The sequence below is a fragment of the Lutra lutra genome, chromosome 3, assembly GCF_902655055.1.
Source record: "Lutra lutra chromosome 3, mLutLut1.2, whole genome shotgun sequence".
Taxonomy (NCBI): Eukaryota; Metazoa; Chordata; class Mammalia; order Carnivora; family Mustelidae; genus Lutra; species Lutra lutra.
This window is the reverse complement of record NC_062280.1, coordinates 58,119,397-58,131,695: the sequence shown is the minus strand read 5'-3', so window position 1 is coordinate 58,131,695 and position 12,299 is coordinate 58,119,397. Positions and strand designations below refer to the sequence as shown.

General features: G+C 43.7%; 1 protein-coding gene across 8 annotated transcripts in view; it reads left to right on the top strand.

The window, feature by feature from the left end:
• Window positions 1-12,299, top strand: part of ITGB6 (integrin subunit beta 6) — a 144,411-nt gene that overhangs the window by 16,841 nt on the left and 115,271 nt on the right. Inside the window, exon 2 of one of the 8 annotated variants that reach the window (XM_047721880.1) lies at window positions 762-813. The exons of the other annotated variants lie outside the window; for them this stretch is intronic. The gene's annotated coding sequence lies outside the window, so the exon portion shown is untranslated. The remainder of the gene's footprint in view (window positions 1-761; window positions 814-12,299) is intronic. 8 annotated transcript variants of the gene reach the window in all.

The window sequence follows — 12,299 nt, the reverse complement described above, 5'->3', positions numbered from 1 at the left end:
CTGTTGCCTTTTCTCCAAATATTCAAGGCTGTTTTCTAAGCTTACCACCCATTCCCAGGAGAGGTCTTTTCCTTCAGCCGTCCCCAGGCTTCTGGAAGGAATTGCTGTAAAAGGAATAGCCAACAGGAAGACTTTTTTTTTTTTTTTAAGATTTTATTTATTTATTTATTTGAGAGAGAGAGAAAGAGAGCACAAGTCGGGGGTGAGGAGGGGCAGGGAGAGGGAGAATGACACTCCCCGCTGAGCAGGGAGCCCGACCCAGGGCTCCATCCCAGGGCCCTGAGATCATGACTGGAGCTGAAGGCAGCTGAGCCACCCAGGCGCCCCGCCATAATGAAGACTTAAGTGGTTGGGAGAGTACATTGGGCCCTGGTGCCATTTTTGAGCATGACTGTGGATGCAAAGGCTGTGGGGAGGTGAATCGCCCACTAACTGGGTGATTGGAGATATCAATCATAATTCCTGCTTCATAAGGTTACTGAGAACTTTAAACGAGGTAAAGGTACATAACATGCTTGATGCATAGTGGGTACAGAATGAGTACTGCTTTCCCGCTCTTAGAAGAGTTCCGTATAAACCCACGTTGCAGAGAGACCCATGTGGCACGTCTCACTAGAGTGGGGTGGCTTCAAGCAAAGCGCCTGGAAACAGGCCCTGGGCTTGAAGCTCTCATCTGCCACTTACCAGCTGTGTGGATTCAGTGTGTCTCTTATCTTCTCTGTGTCTTTATTTCCCCACCTTTAAAATGGGACTGATGGCAGTGGTGCTTTCCTCAGAGGATCTTTTGTGAGGATTATTCCAGAGCAGTGCCAGGTATGCAAGAAGTGAAGACGTAAGTTGACTGTTATTATACTATGTTATGCTACTGATTGTTATTCCATTTCTGTATGTGCATGAGTTGCAACGCCATCTACAGTTTATTCCTTCCTCACAAATATTCTCCCACACCTGTGTCATCCAGGATAACACTCCGCAATTATGCGCTTTAGATTTCTAAGTTTACCAGGTATTCATAGGTGCTTTGTGAAAAAAAAAAAAAAAAAAAAAAAGATCTGTAGTTAAAGAAATATGTGATTCTTTGACTTAATGATGTTAAACAGGTACTTTTCCTGCAGGACGTCATAGATCATTTCACATGCTGACATACTTCAGGTGGAGGTCTCTCTATCCTATAGTTCCTCCCAGACCAGTGTCACCAGGACACACTTTGGGAAGTGCGGGCCTAGGACCAGGCAAAGAAAGGATGAATACCCAGTTTACATCAACAGGGATGGGACTAGAGGAGATTATGCTGAGTGAAATAAGTCAAGCAAAGAAAGTCAACTATCATATGGTTTCACTTATTTGTGGAACATAAGAAATAGCATGGAGGACATTAGGAGAAGGAAGGGAAAAATGAAGAGGGGGGACTGGAAGGAGAGAGGAACCATGAGAGCCTGTCAAGACCACCTTTTTAGAAGGATGTGGTTCCTCATCTAGATATCCATAAAGAAAAGGAAAATGCGGGACACCTGGGTGGCTGGGTCAGTTGAGTGTCTGCCTTGAGCTCAGGTCATGATCCCAGGGGATTGGGATCAAGTCCCACATCGGGCACCCTGCTCAGCAGGGAGTCTGCTTCTCCCTCTGCCTGCTGACCCCTGCTCTCTCTCTCTCTGACAAATAAATAAATAAGTAAAATCTTTTAAAAAGAGAGAAAGAAAGGGAAAATGTTTCCATGTCATTCAGGGATATTTGAATTGTGACAAATTCAATACTCTTAGAATTATTCGTTTGCTTGTTCTTGCTTATTTGTTTTTTAAATTAATGTTATAAATTATCTTTGTGACTTAGGTTAGGAAATAGGATCAATATGAATATGAAGGTTTATATCTCCTTTTTGCCCACAGAATATCTAAGGCAAGGTATTAATATACCATGTTGTGATAGAGTTTCACTCTTCTTGCAAATGGGAGCTAGAGAATTCTTTGGTCCTCATTGCTTCAGATATAACAGAAAGAAAAGTATTTGAGGACCAGGAGATACCTGGTCCTGTCATTACCTGCTGAGTCATGGAGTCAGTCCCTTAGGACTGTTTCCTCACCTCTAAAAGGTGGACAATAAATCTGTTCTTCCAATTTCATTCCATTGACAGGAACAAACAGAGTAGAAATGAAATTGCTTTTAAGACTTGAAAGAAAGACTTGAAAATCCTAGAAGACATGGTGTTATAAATTACCAAAAAGTTAACTCTGCAATATTAACATAATCTGGATAATGTGGAAAAGCTTGGTCCTCTTACTTCAGCCAGGAAAGTCCCAGGTTTTAAGCAAGAGTTGAAATTATTCAGAATCTGCTATTTGTTTTGAACCATTATCAATAACATAAGCAGGCAGCTTAAGTCTTAAGTGCTATAAAATATATTTGTAAAAGGAGAGGCCAAAAAGAACAAATGCTGGGTTGAGTGAATGCTAAGTTCCTATCTGCATTTTTCCTACTGGTCAAGTTAGGTCATTCACACTTTAAAATTGGGAAGAGGGCCCATGCATTTCAAGTATGACCCTGATGGAAATCTTTCCATGTCAACTGCAGAATAGAGAACTTCTCTCCCTGTGGGGCCTGACTCAGGTGTCTAGAATGTATACTTGCTCATAAATAGCAGGAGTGTTCAGCGCTGTGATTATTTTTCTCTACCTGGGTTGTTTGGAGAGTTCAGTTCACTCTGGGTAAATGATTAGTGTGTATCCTGGTAGAATATAATGTGTGAGGGAAATTCATGAAAGTTATTAACCATTGGTGCTATTCCCCTGGCCAACAGAGACTAGTATGGGCACAGTCCCTTCTGCTCTAAGAGTTACTTACACACCTGGTAGAGTTATTTCAGCTCATCAGGATTCTTTCTCAGAAGCAAACTTTGGGGGGGCAGAGAGAAGACAATGTCTGTTGTTTTAAAGTATCAGTGGATAGAGAATCAGGAACCTGACATTCTTATACTGCGTGAGTGACAGTGTGACTATGGGCCACTTGTCCTCTCTTGACCTCAGTATCTCATCTATAAAGGGAGAGGATTCTTTGGCTGTACAAATGTCAAGAGACAAAGTCAATGTTATAAGCACTACCTGTCCAGTTTGCCACACATCTCACCAGGTGGGCCTTATCTATAGGTAAATAAAGAGGTAGAAAATGAGGCCTAGTGGGCCAAATAAAGCCCTAAGGCAGATTTTTATAGCCTCTTTATAATAATAGTTAAAAATTTTTATGTCATTAAAAATCCCTAGAAATCAGAAGACATTGCATTAAGAAAGTAGATTTCTGGTTGCTCTTGAAAAATCAAAGATCTGGCTGCATCGGGCTCAAATCCAAATATGGCAAAAATTAGCTAGAGCTGGGTGAGGCTGTTCCCTATGGATCAGGCATGTGAGCTTCTGTTTGCCACAGTCCCCACCACTCTCTATTGATACCTACGCCTGGTCTCCTTTATGCTATCCTTCTGACCCCTTTAGGCACTTGAAATTATGACCCTCACCCTAATATATATCTCCTGATCCCAGATGCATTATTTTCCACTTTCAGGACCTTTTCTGAAAGTAAATTTTCTGCGGAGAGATAGAGAGAGAAATCCTTAACACCCTCGCATGAAGTCAATGAGCAGATGATTGTTCTCCAGAGAGGAGGATCTCAGGGCCCTAGTGAGGAGGAAGGAGGGCTGAGAAGCTGGGAAATACCAGTGGAAGGGTAGAAGATTAGGTAGAGAAGTTCTGCAGAACAGAAATATCATGCAAGTCATAAATAAGAGCCAGTTACACACCTGAAAAATTTCTACATTAAAAAGAAGTAAAAAGAGGTGAAATTCTTAGGCAAACATACCCCAAATATCTTCATTGCATCGTGTGATCAATTTAAAGGTTATTAATGAGATATTTTATATATTTTCCACACAAAGTCTCTCAAGTCCAGTGTGTATTTTATACACGTAGCTCTTCATCATTCATGCTAGCCACATTTCAAGTACTTAACAGCCTCACGTGGTTGTGGTTCCCATAGACGACAGCACAGAGCTGGAGAACCAACTTACCAGTGTTGCCTAGAGCTCTTGCTAGCTACGTAGCATTCAAAAGGGAACCACATGGATTGAGGGCTCATTATGCATTATATGAAATACAAGTACAATTTGTTTTCTTTTCGTTTGTATGTCTCACTAAAAAAAGATAACTAGAGCAGAAGGTAAATACCACTGAAACGGTATCGAAACGCATCTCCTACTATTCCATGGTCCTGCGGACTTCATATATTTTAGGCTCAGTTTTCTCATCTCTAAAGCTAGTAATAATTGTATTTACCTTAAAAATTTTCTGTAAAATTTATGAAAATGTTTTACAAGCTATAACTATGCAGGTTTAACAAAAAGAACAATAGCTGTGTTTTTTTGAATGCTAGCCTCTGTGCTAGAAACTTTGCACGTGTTGTCTTCATCTTTTTAATATTTCTATCCTGTGGTATTATTATGCAGATTTTAAAAGGAAGAAACTGAGGCTTTTAGAAATTAAATATCTTGTGCAAATTCACATAGGTAGTGAGTGACAGAGCCAACTATGGTTTTGAAAACAGGTTAGATTATATCTATGGTATTATTCTGCTTACAGAGCCAGAGCGAGCAAGGGAGACACTTCACTTTTTAAGACACTCTGATAAGTATTTTAAAGATGAAAAAACTGGAGCCTTATAATTATACCCAGGATCACATGTGTGGCACATGAATGGTCCTGAGAATTTTGGAATTGGACAGTCTCTAAAGTTATCATTCTAGTTTTAAGTCCATTGAACCTTCTGAGCCAAAGGAATCTTCTGATTATTGAGATTACTTTTTAATTCTACAAAATGTAGAATGAGTCCCTTTGAGGTTGAACTTCTTCAATGGATGGAAATGAATGCATAGGGTTGGGAGGTGAATTTGTTACCATTGGGTGATTCTGCCCCTTCTTTCCTTAAATAACTTCAGTATGAGTCCTTCCCAAGTCATCCTGTTTCCTAGGAATTGTGTTACCACTTCTTTAATGAGATGCTTTATCATGGATTTTCCCAGTTCCAGCCTGACTTATGCAAATATAGGTAAGAGAAATGATTTGTCACCAAGTTCCTCCACAACTGTACACAAACTCTGTGTGAACTGAGGCATTGTTGCCACCAGAGAGATGTTGTTTCCACCACAGCAAATGACATGAATTGTTAGTATCCATTATTTTCAATGTGTCTTGGCCAAACCACCTTCCCACGTGGGTCCCTCCTCCTGCATGCACACACTAATCCCTCCCAGGGCACTACCTTTGTACACCCTGTTCCCACTGCTTGGAGTGCCTTGTCCTACTCTCTCCCATCCAAGTCATGTTTGTCTTTCAAGGATCATTTAGCCGAGGTCAGGATCCTGACAAGTCTACGCTGCATCTTTTCTATGTCTTCCAAACACCATCCGCTCCTCTTATCTTAGCCCATCTCACACTCTACCATGTTTTGTCATGGAATTTGAATATGAACTTAGTTCCTGTGTATATTTTCAGCCAATTAGGTGAAGGTTTCTGGAAGACAGGGGCCCAAATTACACTTTAGCAGTACTTAACACATTTTATTTACTAATTGCATGTACTTATTCTGTACAATGAGGCTGGGTCTATAATAGGTGTGTAATTTCTGTTGAATTAAATAAGTTTTAGATTTGAAAACCATATGAGAGTAGTTATTCCAGAGGTAACAAAGCTCTGCCATAATTTCAAGGGTTTTTATTGTCTCATTCTCCTTTCCTCTCTGCCCCATCTCTGTAGACCTTCAATGTGAGTTACTAAATCTTGCCGTATTTCCATTTTTACATCTGTTTAAGAGGACTTTGATAATGCTACTTCTTACTTACAATACATATTATTAATATCCTCAAGCAAAAGACTGAATTATCTCACAAAGTATGTGATCAGCACAACATGGAAAGCAATAAAACCGGTATGGATATAGAAAAACTTTGCTCCAGGTGAAAATGAAAAACTAATTGAAAGCAATGACTCAGTCGTCTGCATTTTTCCTGGTATAACAAAGCAGCATGAAATGTACGGTGGCTGTGGATAAATTCTTAAAGCCCTTCCAGGTAATGAGTAACTATGTGTGACTAAGACAGAATTAGGAGAAAGTCTCAGACATTGGGGGAAAAAAGTCCCCATGACTATCTAGTCCTGGATACTCCCATTTCTGGGAAAGATTATTATGTCCTCAGCTTGAGTGACATCAGCATTTTTATTTGTCAGTTAGTACCTGAAAGAAGCAGTTATTGTCTTTAATTTAAAAGAAAGAGCAATGATAAAATTCAGAGATCTGGAATTTCCTTGAGCTCCCTCAGGGTCCTTATTTCATACATTTACCCTTTAGTGGGGATTTTCATATTTTCATAGAGATGTATTTGTGAAATCAGCAAACACTGGGACAGAGTGAATGTTGGCAAAGCAGAATGTCCTTCCAGGTCTAGGTTTTCAGGTCCTTAAAGGACAGACTGGACTGGCAGTCTTCACAAGAGTAGGCACTCCGGTTTACCTTTAAGTTAAACAAATTACATTCCAACGTGAAGACTATTATCACAAGTCCCCATGCCCAGCCCAGCTCCTGAACTCTCCCTCTTGCTGCCATGGATATTTTATCTGGTAAACAGAACTATTGGCTACTTCAATGCACTCGACATGCCTTGGGCTATTTTTAAGTTATCTGACTCTCTAGCCTGTGGAATTGGTTATGGTTTGCTTCCAAAAGCTGTTTTTTAAAAACAATCTGGAACCAATTGATTCCTCTAGCAGATTTTCTCCATGTTTCTCCTATACCCGTACATACAGGGAGGGGCGTGGTGGGAGTGAAGGAGGAAGGAAGAGAGGGAGAGGGAAGTGTTCATGCCCCTTTCCCCTCTTTAACCTGGAATAAGCAACACTCTACTTTGACAACCACCCTAGCTGAGGCCACCCACATCCCAAGCTGGTGAGGGGCTTGGTTCCCTCCCTTGCCATTTAAGAAATCCTTCTGGAGTCCCATCTTTTCCTCAGTCTCCACAGCCAATCAGTAAGTCCTGTCAGCTCTGGTCCCAAAGATCCTGAATCTATCTGTGGTCCGGGGTCTGACCATAGTCACCTGGTCACCATCCTCTCCCATCTGTCCTACCACATCAGACTCCTGTCTGATCACCCTGCTACTTTTTGCTCCTCTAAAGTTCATTCCTCCCACAGAAGCCTATATTCTCTTTTTAGAACATAAATCAGATTATGTGGCTCCCCTGTTTCAAACTCTAATTGCTTCCCATTCTTCTTAAAACAAAAACCAAATGTCTCTCCTGCCTCGGCAAGCTCTCTACCTCCTGGGTCTCTCATGGTGACTGACTGACCTCTTATGGCAGCACCCTCCCCTTCCCTGGACATCTTGTATTCTTCCCATCATCAAGACTCCCAGAGCATGCCTTGCATCCTTGACTGTGCTGTCTCTCTGCCTGGAACCCTCTTCCCTCTGATCTTCACATGGGTGGTGTCTTCTTTGTGCTAATCTCAACTTGTAGTCACCTCATCAGGGAAGCCTTCCTTGGTATCCGTCTCCAAAGGAGCCTCCTTGACACCCTACCATATCACCCTCAAGCAACTCTCTGCAGAGCACTTATCACAGTCTGATATTTTCTTATTTATTACTTTTATTTAATTTCTTTAACATTTCTCTTTCCCCACTAGGCTATCACTTTTTCACTCACCCTGTATCTCCAATGTCTAGGACAAAGCCTTCCAAAGAGTAGGTGCTTTTAAGTAGATTTTGAGTGGATGACTAGACAAATAATAAATGTCATGGCCAGTAGCCATTCAGTAATGGTATCTGCGGAGCATCTACAGTATGTAAGGTTTTAACGTTGTATTACAATGACATGGCCAGTTTTAATTTATGTATAAGCTTCACCACATTATCACATATGATCCTTGTGGGAAACTCTGAGGAAATTAAGGGAAAAGAATCAAAGACACTTGCTGCCAAGAAGCTGTACGTTGCTTTCTGTCTAATGCCAGAAAAAGGAATACGCATGTTAGGGACTCAGTCCTTTCCTTGTAGCAGAGCCAGCTAAGCCCAAGCAGAAATCAGACATGTGAGACCAGGACCCACCAATAGTTTCCAAGCATTTATTTGTCTGGTTGATCTGCATCATCTTGTTTCTCAGCTGATGGTGCAAGGAAGAGTTTAATGAATGGGGAGGGACGCTGAGGGCGAAATGAGGGGGCCCAGCAGGGCTTGAACCCTCAGAAGGCAAGACAAGAGCCAGAAGCTGAGGTGCTATTTACAGGAAAGAATTTGGGATCTTTGAGCACAAGCAGAACAGCTTTGGGACTCAAGGTATAAAACATGGCCCAGTGTGGAGGGTGTTTTCCTTTCTCTTGCAAGGAATGAATGCAGTGTGCTCGCAGCATGAGCAGCAATGGCCAGGAGCACAGAGCTCAGAGGAGCTCTGCCCTTGGGCCAAGGGCCAGGGGGCAGCTCTGGGGTGCTAGAACACAAGGACACTCTACCACTTCCCTCTGAGCAGCGCCAAAGTCCCAAGGCACTGAATGCAACTCTAGGCCACTGTAAAGCTCTGCATGGCTTCAGTACCCAAAAGCGCACAGAGGCCTGGCCAGCAGCTCAGCACCTTGTGCCAGGCGGGGCTGAGTCAGAGACTTGGGCCCTGTGCAGACATGTTTGCGCTCAGGGCACCAGTAGAGTATAGTTTCAAATAACCATCAAACCATGTACCCCCATGAGTGGCAAACTTTGTTTGAGTATACTTAATACATCCTGCGGACTTATCCCAATAAGGAGAGAGACTTTGAGAGAGGATGCATGGAGGGCTAGCATGTGGAGCCATCAGCCAGCAAAATGTGGGTGAAAATATTGTCTAATAGGCCCCTACAGGCTGGTGAGGCCTGGGGACATTTGATTACATACTTGCCAAGGAGGCTCAGTAAACAGGTTCAGACCTACTCATTCGGGAGCTAATTAAGTACAAATGCCAAGGGGAAGCCAAAGGCAACAATTGGCAGAACAGTGGCTCTACTGTGGCACCCAGCCCTTTGTGGGCTGCTGGAGGGGTTGCTGTCAGCCCACTGGCCACTCTGCCACTATGCTTAAGTAGGCATAATTAATTAACAGGAGCTAATTGTAATGGCTTCTGCCTAAGGGGTTACATGCTGCGTAAGTTTACAAAATATGGAAAATAGTTTCCTTCCCTGGAAGGACACTGTCAGTCCAACAGAAAGGTGCCCCAGAACTGTAGCAAAAGGGTTCAATTCAGATTGGGTTTCTAAAGTTCTCTATTTAGGAGCCAAATATAAAACACATGTAACTGTCTTCCAAATCACCAGCAAGAAATTTAGCTCAGTATAACCTATGCATTCTTCCATCCTCAAAAGCCTCCCTGAGATCTTGCACACAGTAGGCACTTAATATCTGTTGCATGAAAGAATGGACTTGCAGCAAGAAATGAATGTTCTTTCTGACTTGGCAGCTCACCTCCAGAAGTGAAACCCTGGAAGGCAGCATAGAGGAGGCACATTCCAAATGACATGGAGAAAATCAGTTCCTTTCCCATTAACATTCCCAGGAAAAAAATAAAACGATTCTGCTTTATAGAGCTGAATTCAAGGTAAAGCAAGATTTTAACAAAACAATTCTACCTGTGTGGTGGTCTAGTTGTCCCCACTATAGAAAAGATTCCCATGGTTGGTTTCATTCTGTTCGTTGGAAAGCTCTGTGAGTACGTGTGAACATACGGTCTGTGGGGCGTGTGCAATGTTAACAGAATGACAGAAACCATTACAGTCTACAGCCACAATGGTGAGCACTGTGAATGCCATGCGAAGCAACTAGAATAAAGTTCATCAATGTTCAGGATGGAGACTTAAAAACAATGGGCCTTGTCACCATTGAGCAGCCCGGGGAGTTTGGAATGGCCATAAAAGAAAGCCCTAGATCAGTGTGGGGTTGCGAGAAAGCTGGTTGTTGTGCCTAAAGAAGATAGTCATGTTCACAACGTAGCAGGTGTCTGCTGGAGCAGAGTAAGGAGCTCACAGCCATGTCTCATTTACCCCTCCCTAGACGGTCTCCCTGGGGCCACAAGGTAGACCATCTAATCACATTGTCCCATGTGCAATCCAGGCAGGATCACCAACAGCTCAGAGTCTGCCTATCTCTGAGCTGATTTCACAAGTGAATCTTCCAGGGATTTTCAGGTGACCTCAGAAGGCCTTCAGATAGCAGCATCTTGGGGCGGGTTCGGTATAAAATAACCATTACTTTGCATCACTACAGCTGTTATGACCAGGAAAGCAATGAATCCTTTAGGAAACATGTCTATCCTTAAGGGATAGCCTACACTTCTAGAGAATTCAGGCAGCCCCAAGATCCTGACTTCAATTTTATATGACATATTACAGCTATCCAGGTTCCCAAGACAACTCTCAATCTCAGATATCCTGTTCCCTTGCCTGGCGAGTGCCTCTTGGGCAGCTCTGGTCAGGGCTTAGTGTTTGCTATGGGCGGGGAGTATGGAACTGCCCTAGTTAGAAAGCAAAGTTGAGGTTCTTTCCATCAACTGCTGCTCCCAAAATGATGGTGACTCATCCGTGCCCAATCACCTGGAGAGCTGAAGGTGAGTCATCACAGAGGCAGGAGACGGTTATGCAGACCCTGAGGATCCAGGTTTAGGAAGGAAAGGACCAAGTCAGACACGACCGGAACAAGCCAGAAGTCCTTACCCACTCTCCCTGAGCCGAGCCATGCTAAGCTTTAAATAAATTTAATCCCATTTTTCTCCCACCACTTTTCATTTTTATTTATCACTACCCGTTGAGCCAGAAGCAGAATGGTCAAAACATTTCCAGTGAATCTGAATTTTCAGGGTATTCACAGTCCACCTGGAAGCAGCAGGAAGTGGGATTTATAGATTGGTGTTACCTGGCAATTTCCCAAGCCTCAGCATTTGGACTTGTTTTTAATTAAATAAATGTGCAAGCTTAATGGGACTGGATCTCTGGATCCCTGGAGGTCTCCCAATAAATTGAGATAAGATCCTTAACCCAGAGGCATTAGCATCCCCTAGAAAGCCCCGACAGGTGGGCGTTCCAGCGAGTGGGAAGGATGATTGCAGAGTGAAGTAAATCCCTGGGAGGTCAGGAAGTTCTTGGCAGGTGTGGAGAGTACCACGAGGTACTACGAGGATAGAAGGAGAAGGTTCTCACAGATGAGGAGCTTTTCAGCAATGGAGAGGCAGCAGCCATAAAAAGCATGGTTCTTTCTGCCTGGGCTTGAATTCCGGCTCCTGTCCTCATTGGCTGGCCAAGAGGGGACTTGGATTCTCTAAGAGAAGCTTCCTGGTTTTAGAACAGGGATAATAATAGTACCTCCATCAAAGCTTGCTGTGTGCAAACCTCGAATGGCTTCTGACTTAAGAGCCTCATCTGCCTACACCAAACCACAAAATTCTTCTGCTCAAGACCCTCCAATGGCTCCCATCTCATTGACAGGAGAACCCAAGTGCTCTCTGAGACCTCCAGGGGCTGGCTGCCTGCTGGCTCTCAGCTCCACCACCTTCCCCGCACCCTAGGTCCCAGCCCCACTGGATGACTTGTAGTTTCTGGCACACAGAGTAGCCTGACCTCCCCTCTCCTCAAACGCTTTGAATCGGTTCCCTCCCCTGTAAGTGCCCCCATCCTTATGCCAGGCTCCTCCCTCAAGGTCATCTGAAGCGCCATGCCACCTCCATAGAGAGGACTGCATTGGCCACGTGGATACAACAGCCAGCAGCATTTTCTCCAGTGCTCCCTAAGTACGGGGTGAGGGAAGAACAGCAGGCTCTCGGCTTCCCCCACAGGTCTCCCAGCTTTTTCTTGGTGGTTGTTTCCAAAGTCCATGATGTTTGTAGATACGAAGAACGGAGCAGTGGTCTCAACCTCCAGTTAACATCTGTCATCCCAGGGGCTCGCCACTCCATGTCTCTTGCTCCCAAAGCTGCAGAGAGCCTCTCTGCCAGCACCCATCCTCAGCCAGTTGGAGTTTCCGCCAAGGTGGCAGCCAATGCCTGCTCCCAAGGCCTACGGTTCACAGGAGCCAGAAGAGAACTGGGTGCCATGCAGAAAGAAGAAGGGCCCCTCTCCCAGCCTCTTGTCCTTGGGCCCTGAGGCAGATCACTGACCACACCTCCCCTCACTCACCGCTTAATTTATTGAGCAGTTTTATCTGCTTTGGCCATCTGCCCTGTGACCAGAGTTCAGAGTCCTCAAAACTGGATGAAGAATAAA